The 17,890-nt window shown below is 43.2% G+C and overlaps 1 protein-coding gene across 2 annotated transcripts in view; it reads right to left on the bottom strand.

Annotated features, from left to right (window-relative positions):
- TCF7L2 (transcription factor 7 like 2) overlaps window positions 1–13,739 on the bottom strand; it is a 176,983-nt gene extending 163,244 nt beyond the window's left edge. The window contains exon 1 of one of the 2 annotated variants that reach the window (XM_015596389.2): window positions 13,655–13,739. The gene's annotated coding sequence lies outside the window, so the exon portion shown is untranslated. The remainder of the gene's footprint in view (window positions 1–13,654) is intronic. The other variant, XM_025039195.1, reaches the window with a different exon arrangement.
- Between the last annotated feature and the right edge of the window lie 4,151 nt (window positions 13,740–17,890).

Consider the following 17,890-nt stretch of genomic DNA (forward strand, 5'->3'; position numbering starts at 1 on the left):
AAAGGGTATTCTGGCCTCCTGATTCTCTGATTCGGCCCACTCTCTTACAGGAGAAATAACTCAAAACTCGATTATTTGAGGAGGGGGGAGGGGAGATGGGAAAGTAAGCTCAAAAAGATGTGCAACACAATATATATCACCAACTTGTCAACTTGGCAATAGTTAACAGTGTTTTCAGGGTGACCAACTGTCCCAGTCTGCCTGGGGTTCAAGGTAATATTAATGACACCATTAAACCTTTCTTATGTACCAGGCACTGGGCTAAACCCCTGGTACTTAATCTCACAAGAACTCACAGAGCAAACAAGTCCTATTATTAAAACTACACTTCACAGATGAGAAAAAGGAGGCATAGAACAATTAAGTATTTTGCCTAATTTAAAGTTTTCAGCTTTATGTAAAAGATAAAAAAAAAAGTGGTGGAAATAAAATACTGGGATAAAGAAAAGTTTGTAATTTTTAGGGAAATTATGAACTAGAAACTAGTGAACAAGGAAGAAATATTTCCTGCCAAAGGAGATGAAAGCAGGAGGATCGGGAAATAAAGAGAACAGAGAGATCAATCACAAGTTGGTCTAAATGTTTCCAAAACAGTCCTTAGAGGCGTTACATAAGTAACAGAGAGAGAGAGAGAAGAAACCCGGCGTGGTAGAGTGTGTGTGACAACACGTGTGGTGTGACAGCTGAGGATCCAGAACAGGGACAGCGTAACGTCTCTGCCGCAACTTGCTAGGGAACCCAGGCCCCACCATAGATCTTGGGAGCGCCATCGTGGTTTCCACGGGCCAGCAGCTTTGGTTCCCAAGCAGCCAAATCCATGAGCCGTGATGGCAAATGGAAACCACAAACCAAGAACTGAACCAGAAGTCAGACCGAAAGATAGAAATCCACTCCCACGAAAAAAGAAACGATAACAGAACCACTGAGAGCAAAATCAAAACCATATCTGCTTTGCATGTGGTATGTGGTTTTGTGTGTGTGCTTTCTACATGTCAGATCATCAGTTCCCGTCACGTGTGTGTCACTGCGATGCAAACCAGGGACCTGGAGAGGAGCATCTGCGCCAAAACGTCCAATAAGGGTGGAGGAAGGAAACACGAAACTACTCTCAACTTATTACTATTAAATCAACAGTTGGGGAGGGCAGGGATACCCAACCTAATCTACAAAAACTATCTTGGTGCTCTTCCTATTCTAAAACGGCCAAATTATGTCAGGAATAGCATCCCTGTGGAGGAATGTGTATCAGGATTTTTTTTCTGATAGAGATAATTTAACCCACCTGAAAAACCATCCAAGCAAAACACAGGGTTTTGTTGCTTGTTTTTTTTTTTTGGTGGGGGGGGGGGGGTGCGGTCTTCTTCCAAGGCCTACACCACATTATTCAGCATTTTCCCTGCTCAAGAATTCGAGCCCTGAGTACCAATTCTTCAGACACAAATGGCTTCACAAATCAGGAGACATCTGTCATCTGCTTTCACTCACCATTATGAAAATGTGACATCAGTGACAAGTTTAAAAAAAAAACACACACAAAAAATAGAGTGCATAAAGCAAGCACACTAGTGGTTTGGTAAACATGTCCTTCAGCTTAGGGCATTTTTGAAACTTTAAATTCTCTTTCAAAAAAAAGTGTTTGTATACTTTGGGTCAGTGAGTTTTTTAAAATGACCAGGGAAACTGTTGGCTTCTTCAGCCATGATTAAGAAATGAAAGCTGCTAGACTCTGGAATAAAAACTAAGAGACTAATGACCAGGAGGAAGGGAGAAAGGAGGTCTGTTTCTGATTTTAAAGATAAGAATCAAGCACAGAACTCTGTCTCTCGAAATACTCCTGCATTGAGTCTTATATATTCCATGTCAATGAAGACCTTATCTAGAACTTGATACCATCGGAAAGCTACTTTTTTAGTTCCACAAAAAATAATTTATTTAAGCTAAAGAGTTAATATGATCTCACTGTTTCATTTCTGTATCATATTTCAAATATTCCTAAGTCCTTTGCTATATATTTATATCCTAAGATCCATCAAAAGGACAGAAACTACTCTTAGCACGCGTACTGCAAGGTTTCAGCTCTCCTAGAACATGAGAAAGCATCGCGTTAAGAAAGCTAAGAAAGCACGCCCCCAGGGCCCTGAAAGGACTCGCTGCTAACACACAGAGGCCATTTCTACCCATCAAGCGGATGTTTTCTTTTAAGAGTCTGTTCTCCAGAAATCCCCTTAATTCACTGCCTGCCCAGCTCACACTGTCTACAATCTTACTCTCAAGAGTATAAATCTGACAACTGCTTTCGAGCCAAACCAGTCAGAACCCCCATAAAACTCAGAGGGGTAAGAGATGCATTTTCCTCCGGAGCAAAGAGCATCGGGTTCAGAAGCATATCTCAATGTTTCCTTCGAGTTCATTTAATTACATTACTTACTTGTTTGGAATTGGTCTATGGTCGGGCAAGGTCAAACTGAGGGCTGAATGTGCTGGCAGACTTTGCTGGAGATGGCAGTTTAAATCATCTCCAACTGTTTCTTACCTAGATACCTAGATTCTACTGATAAACTAGACTGAAATATTCGGATCCTGAGAATTCAGTGTTGAACATTATTATAAAGTCTTGATTTTTTATCATCATCTCCTTATTGGTTCTTCAACTAAGTGGAAAGTTGGAGAAAGCCAGAAAGCAAAAACTCCTCATGAAATTGCCTCTGGGGGAAAAAAAAATTTTTTTTGGCCTGGAATGGACACTTAATGTACACCACGACCCCATATAATGAACTGTACCCCAATTACAGAAAAAAAAAAAATTCTTAGGGCTTTAACCTTCACTTACACCCAGCACTTCCAAGAGTTAGATTTACGGGCACTGGGGCGAGAGGCAACAGTGTACGACCGTGAATTTCTCGGCGGTCCACTGCCGAGCTCTTTCTGCACGCTCCAGTCTTTCAAATTGTCCTTTCAACAGGCAATGTCTCCAAGTCCATTCCACTCCACAAAAGAAAAAAGAAAGAAGAAAACCCCAAAACCAAAAGGGAAAACCCAAACGATAACGACTCGATGGGGCGCTTTATCGGCTCCTCTCAAATTAAAAGGAAGCTGGAGTTCCTCAGAACACCTGTGGCAAAAACGCTACGAGAAGTGGGAGTAAAAAGTAAAATCATGAATTTTTACACAAAATCGTAATATTTCTGGTAATGCAAACTACTAGGTGAAACTAAGACATAAGGTACTTTCATCGACCTTAGTGACATAGAGGTGTAGGAAACACGAGTATTTAGTCCTCAGAGTAACTTCCGCAAAGTTCAATGTTTTCATTCATCTAATCAGTATATATATTAAATGCCTACTATGTGCAAAGCTGGGTCACCACTCAATAGCTTTTAAAAAATGGAAATTTTTATTAAACAGACAAAACCTTCCAAATGTCCAAATATGCAGAAAATACCTATTTCGGAATAATAAACCCCTCTGAACTGCTTTCCAAAAGAGAATCAAAGGCTCTAAGATTATCAATTTATATTTAACTGTCCCTTTTCTTTTTCTCTCTCTTTTAAATAATCATTAAACAAAAGTAGAGACCATTTTCGAGGCCTCCTGTTATAGGGTTTGGAAAAACCCAGAAGGGTAACGGGGACTAGAAACAGAAGAGAAACTTCAAATTTCCTTTATATTTTGGACTGTCAATAGCATTTACGAAAAACACCTCCTCTCATTTCTGCTTCATGTGTTTCCCTCATTGGCTCATTTACACGGTGCCGCTCTCCCAGCAGCAGTCAGTACATCGTTTTGTCATTTCTGCCTCTCCCTGCCATTAGTGCAGGCTGCTGAGACGACACCCCAGCTGCCTCCCCGGAGTGGCTTGCAGCACTGGAGCTTCCTTTCCCCCAAGTGATCCCCTCTTTGACTAATGTTCACCAACACTCATACATCATTCCCAAATTGGTCCAAATGAATTAAACACAGCTCTGCTTAACATTACGAGATTTAAATGGATTTTCTCTCTACAGGTCTGCCCCATAATTGGGTTTATCCATCTTGTTGAAGTACAGTTTACACTTGCTAACATCACGCCAATTCAAGCTACATTTTCTGCTCCAGTGGCAGGAGCAAGGCAGATTTGTCATCGGATCATAACAGGTAATTCAAACAACAATTAGTTTGATGACGGCCCGTATGTCAATGTCGGCTCCCAGTGGCCCGGCTCACACTCGCTCTCTGTTCCTCAAGATGAATTGTCTTCACAATTCTTCAGTTTCAATCATCAATGCTTACTGAATAAACTTAAAAACTATTGACACCAGGCTATCTTCCCTACAGAGCAGCCTCAGCAAAGCAAAGCCCTGCTGTAAAGAATCCTCCAGCTGCCCCCGCCCAGGATAGGCTACCACCACACACACATCCATTTTGGAGACTTGGAGGATGTCTGATTTTCAACCAAAGCTATTTATTCTGGTGCCACATCTCAACCTCAAAATTCAGGGAGGCACAAGGTTTGAGAATAGAAAGAAATAAATTTGTTTGGGCGGGCTCATCCATCCACAAGTATGAAAACACTTGTTTACTATTTTTGAAGTCCCCTGTAGGAATGAATGACAATTGTCAAAGTCTGAGGAAATGTTATAAATCCAATGGGTAACAGTAGTTATCGTTTAAAAAAAAAAAAAAAAGCTAATAGTTTAAAAAAAAAACAACAACTAACTCTAAGCATTTTGAAAAATAGAAGAAAATCACAGAAATATAAACCAGTCCAACTATGGTTATCCATTGTTTGAGCGACGCCACAGGCATTCAGACCAAGTGCAAATTCATGCACTGAAGGAGAGCTGAAATTTAAAAAATGAGATACCTGGGAAAGAACATCAAGTTAGCAAAAGGACTGAAGGTCTATCTCAAATTATTTAGCTGAATACGAAAAAAATTATCATTGGCCTCTCATGCTATGAAAGGGGCTGTTATGAGAAAAATGCAAAAACTACCTCTAACACACACCCGCTTCAGCCTCACTGACGTACTGTTCTTCTGCCACAGTATATATTATGTAAACACATTCGCAGCCCTTATTGTATACCTGTGTCCCAGGCAGTCCTGCACAGCGCTATATAAAGATGAGGAAGACACAATCTCAGAAGAGCTTATATTCTAGTCCAGTGTTACAAGGACTAGGCAGAATTTTTTAAGTGACATAAGAGAAATGCAAACAGCAACCAATAGGAGTCATAAATCTTTGTTACACGAGCAGAGAGTCCAGGTTATCAAATTTATCATGTGTGATGTTCCTGACAGGAAATAAAAAATATACAATGCATGTCCGGATAAGGCATATTCTAAATCTGCAAACGAGTACTTCACATAGTTCTCAGTGCTAAAAACAGCAGCTTGTATTTATCAAGCACTTTGCCATGCGCCATTGCACTACCCACCTCGTTACATACCATCTCATTTAATCTCCCAACAACCTTCCCTATTTTACAAGATTAGGAAACTGAGGCTTGGCAGAACCGGCACCCAAACCCAGGTTATCTGACTCCAGAAGCAGGCGCTCAACCACACCTTCCCCTTGTACCTGTTCCTTTAAAATGCCAAGGTCATGCTACTACAACCTCAGTGGCAGGGGGCACCTCTTAAACGGTTATACCACGTCAGTGGTTCTCAACCAGGGGCAATCTAGACCCCCAGGAAACATCTGGCAAGGTCCAGAGACATTTCTGGTTGTCACAATTCTGTTGACTACTAGTGGCATGGAGAAGGTAGCAGCAGCCAGGCACGGTGCTAGACAAACATCCTGCAATGCACAGGATGATCCCCTGTGTAACCAAGAATTACCCAGCCCAAACTGTCAATGGTGCTGATGCTGAGAAATGCTGCACTAAGCCACCCTACCTCGTCCAGCCCCCACCACTAAGCAACGGCAAAGACATGCCAAATTCAGTGGAGAATGTGGTGTAACCAAGTTTTTTCTCAGCTGTATCCCTTAAAAACTGAGATTTGTGAAGATACTTCAAAGAGTCCACAAATGTTATTTTGATTCTAATGTTTCTTTCTATAACATGTTACACAGCGATATGGTACAGGTTGCTTACTTTTAAGCTTTATACATTTTTCAATTTCAGTGTATTATTCATTAAATATTACATACATTGTGAACCACCCAGTGGTTTTGATGGAACCCTCAGGATAATGGTCGGCTGTCATTTCTGTTTAATTGAAGAATTTCAAGATAAACCATTAAACAACATTTTTTGCAGCCACTTATCTGTTTCATCAGGATTGGACACCATACAACCAAACTCAACTCTAGAAACAAATTAAGTGCTAACCCTGATAAGCCTGCAAAGGTTAGCCACGACCCACTTCAAAATTTCTGTGCTTAATAAAATGGGCCCGTGATTCTCAACAACTTTAGAAAAGTGCAACTTGTAGAATTTACTCAGAAAATACAACCAGCTGACTGCCACAGGTCGGTCCTCTATAACACTTGCTGTGGACCATAAGGGGGACACATGTGGCTGATAGAACAGTTGTTTTCATTCTTTCCAGCTGTTCTAGTCCAGGACCAGCCCAGCCCTCATAGGAACCGCGCAGGCTGGGCCCCATGTGCCTTAACATGGTGGCATGTGAACAGATGCAAATATCTCAACTTGCATAAACACAATTAGAACAGATACGAGTTCTTAAAAAATAAGTAAAAACAGCAAAACCAGATTGTTTTATTCTATCTGGCCAATGTAATGTGACTGCTATTGGCTTAGACAAGACAGGAACTTCTTGGAAGACACACACAAAGCTAGGGTGCACTCCTGGATTCTAGCCTTGGCCCTGTTTCCACCATGTTGTGAGACTCTGGACAAACCAATTCGCCCCTCTGCACCTCAGTTTCCTCAACTTTCAAAATGGACTCTACCTTCGTTCTGCTCCCAAGAGCGGTCTGGGGCCCAGCAGCATCAGCACCCCTTGGGTGGTATGAGAAATGCAGACTCCCAGGCCCCGCCCTGAAACCACTAAATCCAAATTTGCATTTTAACAGGACACAAACGTGTGAGCGGCACTAGGCTGCCAGGCCAGGCCCCGCAAGCTTCAGGGCTCCATAGCCCGCTGTGTGTGACAGCAGAATCCCACCTTCTCTCACTAACTCAGGGGACAGTGACCACCACTGATCACCCATTAATGCAATGTTCTCAAACTAGAGACTCCCACCATTGAACAGACATCCTTCAGAACCCTGAAAGTAACCAGCCTTTTCTCCCTCAAGGAAAGAGAGTCAAGCTAAAAATAAGCAAACAAATACAAGACTTTACAACACCTGCACCCTAAGGAGATTACAGGCATCGGAATCACCCAAAGTGTGGGGTGAGGGTGCAAACTCTAAGATCCCCCAAACCAGTGCTCCTCAACCCCATGTACACAGTAAAGCCACCTGAGAAGCTTTTCAGAAACAGGGATGCTCGGATACCACCCCCTAGACATCCCAATCCAGGTGGGCTGGGGTGGAGCCTGGGCCTTGCATTGGTTTTCATGCTCCTAGGGGACTGTGATGTGCAGCTAGAGTTGGGAACCACTGCCCTAGTCCAGCGGTTCTCAAAGTCCATCGCTAGAGAAGGGACGTCAAAGTTACCTGAAAATCTGTTAAAACTGCCAATGCCGAGACCCACCCCAAACCTACAGAACCTGAAACTCTGGAGGTAGCCTGCAATCTGCATCTTAACAAACATTCCAGGTGCCCTCCAGGTGATGCTTGCTCAAGTTTACCAAACACTAACCTAGTCCTAATCAACGGGACTCTCCAAGGAGTAAAATCCAACTCCCGGTGATTCCTTTGTGTAGGCAGAGCTAGCTTGTCACTACTGCTCTAGGGAACTCCTGGGTCTCCTTGAGCTGTTTCGAGCAGACAGTCGTAAGCATAAGCATGTATGGTACAGTCTCCCCCAAGTCTAACTGCCGGGGTTTGAATTCTAATTCCTTGATCTTAGACAAAATACCTCAGGTATCTGTGTCTCTGATTCCTCGTTTACAAAATGGGCTAATGGTCATAATAAGAGTAACTATACCTTTCGGCCTTCCGTGGTATGATGAAGAATCAATAAATAATTCGCATATAGCACTTAACGCTGGACCCAACGCATAGAGAGAATCCAATAAGCACAAGCTATTATTATCAACTCCTGTTATTGCTTCAGACCCCTAAGACCAAGCACATGATTGTCTAAGCTACTCTTTCATAAACAAATGCCTCTTCTTGAGCCTTGCAAAAGGATCTGGCTTTCTTCACCTATCACGGAGAAGGAAAGGCTTCAAAAGCTCATTGGAACCTCAAGGCACTCAGTCCAGTTTCTCATCCACAGTGAGAAAGTTATCCCAACTGAATACCTGACCAGCCCTCAAGTTTTATTCGGCAAAGTGAAAATGACCAAGCAGCCAACAAATGATCGATCGACTGATTTCACAAGGCTCTAGGGCAGCAATTCTCAAATTTTAGTAGACTGAAAATCAGAACCCTGATTAAACATGCAACCTCCCAGACTGCACCCGAAACCTGTTCAATCAAACCAAGGGGGGTAGCGTGCTTATAAACCCATATTTAAAACATTATTTTATGCTCAGTGAAACCAAGGGATTTTTTGTCTGTTTTGCTCATCGAAGAATTCCCCTGGCACGCAGTTGATGCATAATAAATATTTCTGAATGAATGAATGAGCGTTGAGGTTTGGACTTAAAACCATACCAAGTGAATGAACATTTTGAATTCGTTAACTAGCATCCACAGACTTTGTTAAACTCTATGCAGGTGAAATGACACTTCTCGCCCTCTCCTCCCCCACTCCACCGCCCCCCCCACACACACACACACACCACACACAGAGACACACTTCGTTCTTTGTGGAAAGTAGACATGAACCTCACAGACAGGTCTGGTGATAGGACTAAAGGAAAAGTAAGAAAGTGACTACCAAGAACTGCATCTGTTTTCTGGGAGTTCTCCCAGTTGGCCCAAAATGGTTCCCTCAACCGAGACTGCAAATCTTCATGAAAATTAAACAGCCAGGGAACTTGTGAGAGGACAGACTTAGAATACAAGAGACTACCATCAGAAAGCCAACAAACATCCTGGTCATATCCACTGGTATTAATCTCTGAATATTTTTATCACAAATACTGAGGGTCTACTTGGCCAAAGAGATGGACTCTAAGCCATAGCACCTTAGGAATCTTAACAATTTTAAGACATGGACAAAACTAAATGTCAAGTTCACATCCAGGAATAAGGGGTCAATATGAGACAAGGGCACGCTCCAGTTTCTATCCTTCTCTCCCTGGAGCCAGAAGGCACCCAGACCCTGGAGGAGGGTCCTCCAGGACTCACTAAATCATGGCAGATGAGTTCCAAGACCAAGCAGCGGAGGAATGCTTTGGTACAGCTTGGATGGGAACTTGCAAGCCTGAGGACAGGGAAAGCAACGCCCACTGCAGCAAAGGCTCTACCGCTCAGCTGTATAAACAAATAAAATGGTCCATTTCTTCTGGATCCTCTCCTAGTTGTCTCTGCGCACACACACGCGCGCGTGCGCGCGCACACACACACACACACACACAAACCACTTCATATCTTAAAAGAAAAACAACCAAGAAAGGTCTACTCAGTTTGTTTTTGCTACATGGGGAGGTTTTTTTTTTCCCCCTAAATCACATCTGACTTGGTGTTAAAACATCAACCTTTGGCCAAAATACTCTTAAAACAAAGGCTTAATTGGTTCTGAAGCAGCCCTTCTGAAAACCAAATGAAATTATCTTCTGTGGGTTTTGACCTTGATTATAACACTGCTCTTGGGGTTGTAATAATGATGAGTGGAGAGTGTTGGAAGAGTTCTCTTCCAGGAGGCAACAGAGATGCCTAAACATCTATCCACAGTCACCGGCAGGGCATCCCTGGGAGTCATCTGCAATGCGGGTACACCTCTGCATTCGGCCTGCAAAATCTCTCCCGGGTTAACAGGAGTTCCTGAGAGCTGGGGCCAGAAGCCAAACCAATGCGTGAAGGGGCCTGCACTGGAGCCTGGGCAAAGTGGCCTCTGATCACACCTAGATTATCTTATCGTACTGCTCACATCACTCACATACCTAACAACAACCATGCTAGTGTATTCCCATGGCAACACTTGAAATCCAATGTTTGAGTCTCTCTTAAAAGGTCGATGCAAAGCTAAGCACATACATTACTCTTTGCCTCTACAAGTCCACCCTGCGTATGAACAGGTGAGAGTGAGAACGTTACCAGGGCCTTATTCATAACAGAAAACTGGAAGCAATCCAAATATCCGACAACATAGAAAAAATATGCATTGTGGCATATTCCTATGTGGAATACTATGCAGCCATAAAAAAGAGCAAATTTGCTACACACAGTAATAGAGATGAAACTCACAGACACGATGCTGAGTAGGGACAGCTATCTGACGGTACATTGTATACAATTCCACTCACTACTAAGAAGCTAAAAAACAGATAAAACTAATCCATGGTGATAGATAAAACTAATCCGTGGCAAAATTTTTTCTTGGAGGTGGGGGAAGCCAGAAGACTAGAAAGAGAAGACTTCTAGAGAGTTAGTAATATTCATTCTCTGGGGCCAGCAGTCCATGGGCCAAATCCAGCCACCATTTTTATAAATAAAGTTTTATTGGGACACAGACACATCTATTCATTTGGGTAATATTTTTGGCTGCTTTTGCATCACAATGTCAGAGTTGAATAGTTGCCATAGAGATTTTATGGCCCACCAAGCGTGAAATAATTACTATCTAGCCCTTTACAGAAAAAGTATTCCAATCACATTCTTTATCATATTGATTTGGCTAAAGTTTTCATTGATAGTAAAAGCTCATCCACCTTTCCACCAAAGATCTATCTGAGCACTTGCTGTATGTACATTATACTTCAATAAAACTTTGCAAAAGCCAATAATTAAATAACTGTCCAAAAAAACAAAAGGCCTTTTCATTTTTACTCCATTTATTTATGGTACCCATTTAGAGAGAATCTGGTCATTCGTGTTACTTTCATCTCTTCAAACCTGAGAAGAGTTAGGTGATTGTCAAAGTGGGGGACGATCCCAACACAGCAATTGATGATTATGTCCAAAGCTTTTACAAGGGCAGGACATGCTCACAGAATCCCTCAGAGGCCATTCATACAAACGGAGAAGGCTGAGATCAGGGGGCGGGGGGGAGGATGAATCTCATGTGATACGTGGTGTCATGCTACTCGAGGTTATTTTAGGATATAGCTTAGGAGAGCGACAGGCTCAGCTCATATTGAAATACAGTATTTAAAGTTAAACCGTTTTAAGTTTCCAGGGAAGAAAATTCGGCCCTGACGATCGCATACGCAAGCCTTACACTGGAGCACAGAGCGCAGGGAACGTCTGCTCTAGGCCACACCGAAGTGGCGCCACCCTCTCCTCTGAGCCCGCATGGGGCTGCGCTGCCATGCACCTTGGGAACAATATTTTTGTGTCTGAGGTTTCCTCTTTTTCCCTCTGCTTCTTTTGTTTTGTTTTTCTGCCATTTATCCTTTGATGATCGAACTAGAATTACAGCTAGCTGCCATTTGGCACGGCCTCGTCCTGGTCTAGCGGAGGACGGGGGAGAATGAACACTGAAAGCACGCCGGTGCTGGGTCTCTAATAAAATGTCTCTCTGTTTGCCCACATGGGCATCAAGCCTTCGCAAATAGAAGCGGGGCAGAACAATACTACCTGTTCATGGAAGAATAGTAATGGTTTCAGTCCTCCAAACAATGAGCTCTGTAATTTACTCCATCTTCCTCCTGAGAAAGAGCTTCACATGGCCTGCACCGTGCCAGGTGGTTTGGAGAACAGACGAACTGCTCGGCCTAACAAGGGACACTTCAGCAACGGGTGTAAAGACACAACAGCTGGTCTGGTCTCGGCTGGTCTCCCAGTGACATGGCCCCAGCCAGCCTTTCCACACCAAGATAGGGATCACTATGCTATTCAATCTCAACGATTCCCACACCCCGGGCAACAGGATTTTCCAGCACTCCTCAGATGCAGCAGGCCTCAGGACACCGTGCCCGTCATCCATTCATCAGGAGTTAGGGTTTGGGCATGTTCTCTAACCAAGCTCCAAGTCAAAACCATTTTCTGGGAGCAAGACTCACTGTGCCATTAATCAAAAGAGAGCAGGGTCCACCAGCAAGTGCTGGCAAGAACAACTGCAGGATTCAGTTACAGACACCAGTCTTGAAAATATCTAGGGATGGAGGGGAGAAATTGAGGTCGCACTTTCCCCCTCAAACACACACACACACACGCACACGCACATACACACACACACACACACCAGCCAGCGCAAATTCAGAAGTAATCAAAATATTTTTTAAAGAAGTTAACATTGCCTTGAAATGGGTACAAAAATATCAGAAATCTACCAAATAAAAATGTCTGCTGAGTCATACTCATCACTGATGGAATGATGCATAATTTACCTGGGGCAAATGGCTACTTATCCAGGAAGATGCAGATTTCAAATAGCAGAGCTATAAAGATGCAATGTGGCTGTAGTTCCATGAGACCACACATACATGCACGTACACATCATGTACACATACACAATTATCTGCAAGAGAGTACCTACAAGAAAAAACGATGCAACAACATAGATCATTTAACCAACAGACATCAAATTCCAGGAAGAAAAGACCTTAGGGCCAGACTTTAACACAAACGACCAGTTTCAAAAGCCTCCCTTCAAAGGGTTAAACCAGAAGACTCAAGAAGTTTCAGTACCATCAGTTACGCCATGAGGTACATCCATCCTGGCAAAGCCAGGCAAGGCCAGGCAGACAGACGAAAATCGTATTAGTCTGCTCTCCCTCCACTACTGCATTCTGTTGGCATCGGTTAAAAATTAGTCCGTGATGTGTTTAGCCTTTGGATTTGAGAGAATGGAAGTACTACGTGAGCAGGAAACAGGACACTCATCAGAAGCTGGGATCTGTCGCCTTTCCCTTCCAGCACTTTCAGTGTCATATATCAAGAGGCCCAGGAGAAATCAACATTTCAGGACAATCAGGTCAAAAGTGATATTCTTAGCACCACTTAACATGATGTGGATGCATCGGAAACAACTCTCTGGCTGTCGCATGGCCTCTTCTCCCATCTCCCCACCTTAATTCTTCTAGTTCATTTTCTGTCGTCTCATTTCACTCCCAACTTAAGACCCCACCCGAAGCAAAAAAAGAGTAGCCAAGCCGGGGGAGTGCGTGCCCATTAAACATAAAGAGACTCTTCACAAAAAACCCTGGCTTCTTTTTCTTCCCACATTTTTAAATCATTTTAGCATTTCTTCTGCTCATGTTTCTTCTTTGCTTCCCACCTCCCCCAATGAATCAACCACCACCACCATCATCATCATCATCACCACTCATCATCATCATCATCACCATCAGCAGCAGCAGCATCACCATGAGCATCACCACCACCACCACCGCCATCATCACTACCATCATCATCACCATCATCACCACCATCACCACCACCACCATTCATCATCACCTAGGTTGGGGGAAGGGGTGGAGAATAAAAGACACAAGAGACCTACATATTGACAATTCAAACTTAAGGATCTCTTGCATTTCCTACCTGAATTGCAATCTGGTGTTCAATCGTTTTGTACGCAGAGTAATGTGTGCTCCCGGACTGAAAATGGAGCTGTAGAAAGAAACCAAATCAAAGCGTTCTGCTTATGTCACAAACTACAAGAAAACATCTTAAGCAGTTTATGAATAGCAGACAAACCTTCCTAGACTGAACTGCAGCCTTGGCATTCAATCAAGACCTGTGTATTTTTATTTGTTGCTATGGATAAGATCATAATAATCTAAGGTAAAGTTTAAAAAAAAAAAAAAAAGCCCTATTCAATAAGCAAAAAGGGAGCGGGTAGGGACCAGGAGTGAGAGTCAATGACATGAAAAGGAAAGACGGATGCCCATTAAGACATGAAGGAAGCCAGTGTGCTGAGTAGGATGCTGCAGAAAAATTAACTGTGCTGCAAAAAGTCATCAGAATTACAACATGTAGGCAAGAGGAAAAGACTGTGAGAGAGAGGATTATGAAAAGCCACAAGACTGCCACAGGTATAACAAGCCCCCCCCCCACCCCCCACAGTTCTAATAACTGGGCTCTAGCTCTCAAACACAATTCTATTTTGGGGAAAACAAATGTGTCAGGCAGAACCCAGGGGCCACCCAATGCCTTATACATTCTTTCACAATGACTAAGTCACCCGGCCCAGGACAGCTCTGTAGCCCGCACTCTAGGAATCAACCCACACTTCCCCAAAGAGGAGCCAACCACTGCCAAAGAGCCACTGAGTTTTCTAAACAGAGACCACCTACTCAGTGGCCCCTGGGTGAATGTCCATCCCGGTCCACCCAGACCCTCCTCAACAGAAGGCTGAAGTCTATCCCGGGCCTTCTAATCCCTCTGAAGCCCGAGAGGTGCCCCCCTCCCCCATCAAAGTGAGTATCCCCAAATAAAATGGAACACTGAGATTCCTCACCAAATTCTTCTTTTCCCAAATAACACTTGCTAACCTTGGGATTCTACCAATTGGGAAAACAAGCACCATCTGCTGACTTCTTTTATAAACAACCACCAATAAATGATCTCGACAATATCTGAAAATGCATTTTAATTTGCCATTTATGAACAAATGATGAAGACTCAGACGGTCCTAAGAAATCGCTGCCCATCCCCCTTGTAGCAACAGGCCAATCAGCTGTGTTTCCCGGCACAGATCTACGCTAGCGAATCCACCACTGTCACAGCTACGGAACCATCGGCATTGCCGTCAGCACTGCCGTCACCGTCACCATCACCTTTCTGTATAGCAAAGTGTCACTCAGCCTGCAAGGGAGTTTTAGGCCCAATTACTTTATATCTTGCTCCCTGCCAGAAAAAGTATTCAGTCCTCACAGGTTTTTATTTAAAAAAAAGGGGGGGGGCAGAATTCACATAAGATCTTTTAAAGCAACTCAAAATAAACACAACACAGAAGTAATCAAATTTTTTTAAGTAGTCTAAATCCACATTGCTCATGGGATAAAGTTGCAAGTTCCCGTTTTGGGATATAATGGGTTCTGGGATCATTTTATCTGTTCAAAATAAACAAAAATACTGCCTGTATATATTATGAGTCCACTTGCCCCAAAACATAATCTTAACCAAAGTTAAAAGGGGGCACAAAGGTGGGCCAAAAAAAGTATCCCATCGCCTGTCAAACCAGAGTAACAAACCACGCTCCCTAAAACAAGCAAAGATGAACACTGAGCAACTGAAGATATGCACCCCCCCCACCCACAATCCCCCACACACAGTGAGAAGCAGGTCATCGAAAGTGAATCGCTGAAAAAGAAAGATGAATTTGCACCCTTTGCCCCCCTGTCCTTTTTGTGAAAACTGCCAGTCAGCAAGAGATTGCACTAATTACTGTGACAATCCTGCATCATGTTAAAACAACTTTTGTGTTAGAGACAGGTTCCTCTGCGAGTTTGGAATTCTTGGTTGGCAAGCAGCTCTTGTCTGAGGGGGGTGGTTCTCCTTCTAAGTAGAGAAGGCAACACTAACAACGTGTCCCCCTTTTCAGTGGGTTTTATTCTCCTCTTTTCCAAATGCCTGATTCAGAGCTTAATGGAAACTTGTCCGAGCTCTGCTTCCCACAGACCCTGCACAGCCCTAGGCGATCTGTACTCAAGGCAACCACAGGAATCCTATATTGTCAATTAAAATTGAATGGACACCTGATAACTAAGTATAGGTCGTGGAAACAAAATTTCATATAATCACAGCCTTATGAATACATTAATGAAACTGTGGCTAATCCAAACTCAATTTTCACTTGTCGGGTTCCATTCTTAATCTTGGCCCTCATCACCGAACACCACCACAACCTGGAGACAAAGGTGCAATTAAAACAGTAAAGATGCAGCTACCTGAAGAATCTAGTAGGACAAGGTTAATCTAACCTTCACACAGACCATCTGAACGCCCCCCAAGTAATGTCACTTCCCTCCTCAGGTGTCCAGCCACACAGAATGACCTCCGCCAGCTCCCAAATACCCACAGCACAAGCTCCAATCAGGCCTTTACTCCCAGCCAGTAACCACTGTGTTGGAACGACTTCGAGCTCAACTTCCCCCAGCTATAGTGACGAGGACTTAACAATTTTCTTGTTTCTCCTCTGGGTTTCCACCCCCTCTTTTCCCAAATACTCTTTTTCTAAAACACGCTTTAAACTGCTTTTTCCTTCCCTGTAAAACACAAATATGCCTTGTTTGTTAGAGTCTAGCCTTTTAAGACAAAGATAAAATACAAGGACCCTGTAAAAACTTGGCATTCTAATCTGGAAAAATAATAGTATTTATATCTCTGTGAAAAGCTAAAAGGAAGGAGCGAACAAAAGATGGTTGGCCCTTGGCTTTTTTGGAAGAGATGTGGAGGCTGAGAGATACAGGACAAGACGGGTACCCAAGGCTTATCCAAGTTTAAGAACAAGGTTCCCACAACCCTCAGCTCTTGGGACCACCCTGCCCTTGGTCACCTGCAGCACTCCACATCACTTCCTCATCCAACTACAGTGGCTGTTACGCCCTGGGCATGCAACACGCCCTCAACTCGGTGCCTCCTTCCCAGGGGTACCCAGGGGCAGTCACCAAAGGAGAACGTCAAGGTACTTTCCATTTAATTCCTTCCTGCAAAACTCTCGGCAAAATAAACCTTCCCTTCCTGTGTGCTTGTTTACAGTGGCCAAGCTCACCCACCCATTCTAGCACCCCCAGGTGACCGGCCCTCTCTTGTCCAAAGGAAGAACCTTGAAGATGTGGCTGGGCTCAGCACAGGCGCGCGCAATTCTCCAGCAACTGAAAATCACACCAACATTTTGCGATGAACTGCTTCCCTTGTTATTAGCATATATTAATTTTTCTTGTTTTATATCTAATCACTACTACTGGCCCTAAATTTGGTGTCTCAGATACAAAGATATCAGAGATTTCCAGAGATGGGAGGAAAGGGGCTGGGCCTTTACAACCAGAGATCTCATCCTCAAAGGCGACTAAACAAACTGAAACCCTGCTGGTTTTTCTAGCACTAAGTGAACTTCCAATGTGATGATAAAAAAAATATATATATGCCTATTCATTCCATTAAATTGGGAAGAGGTGGAGCATTTGCTTTATTTTCAGCTTTATGAATCACCTAGCTTTCCCTTTTATTAAAAAATAAATAAATCCGCACTCATTTCCTACAAGATTTTGGTTTTAGGGATTTTTTTTTTTTTTTTTTTTTTTGGTCCACTTTCCTTTCTACCCGGTAGCTACCACCATGAGCCACTTAAAATGTAATTTCCATGCCATTAGCTTAAAAGACAGAATACTTTTTTTTCTTAAGTATATCTAAGACTTTTTCTTAGGGAGCCTCAGACATTGAATGGAGTAAACTTCTGGCCAGGACTCTGGGCTACTGCCTGCCCTTCTACACAAGTGTCAAGGGGGCCCTCTGACTTCCACTGGGAAGGCAAAACCAGCACTGACTGGTAGGTACGTGGGCTTAAACATTCCTGCAAAGATCTAGACACTGAACATTTACACCATCCTAAAACAACAACTTAAAACAAAGGCATCCCCTTTTCACTTCCTGGCATTCTCCAGAAATCCTGCTGCAACAAAACGCATGCCTTTAGATGCAAGAACAACCTCTCCTACTGTCTCCATGTTCCATCAAATGTCTATTTACCCTCATTAATTTTTTTCTTTTCTTTTCCTCAACCTGAAACCATCAGCTATGAGTCAGAGAGCGATCATTAATTTTTACAGCTTC

Source organism: Pteropus alecto, unplaced genomic scaffold (assembly GCF_000325575.1).
Source record: "Pteropus alecto unplaced genomic scaffold, ASM32557v1 scaffold177, whole genome shotgun sequence".
NCBI lineage: Eukaryota > Metazoa > Chordata > Mammalia > Chiroptera > Pteropodidae > Pteropus > Pteropus alecto.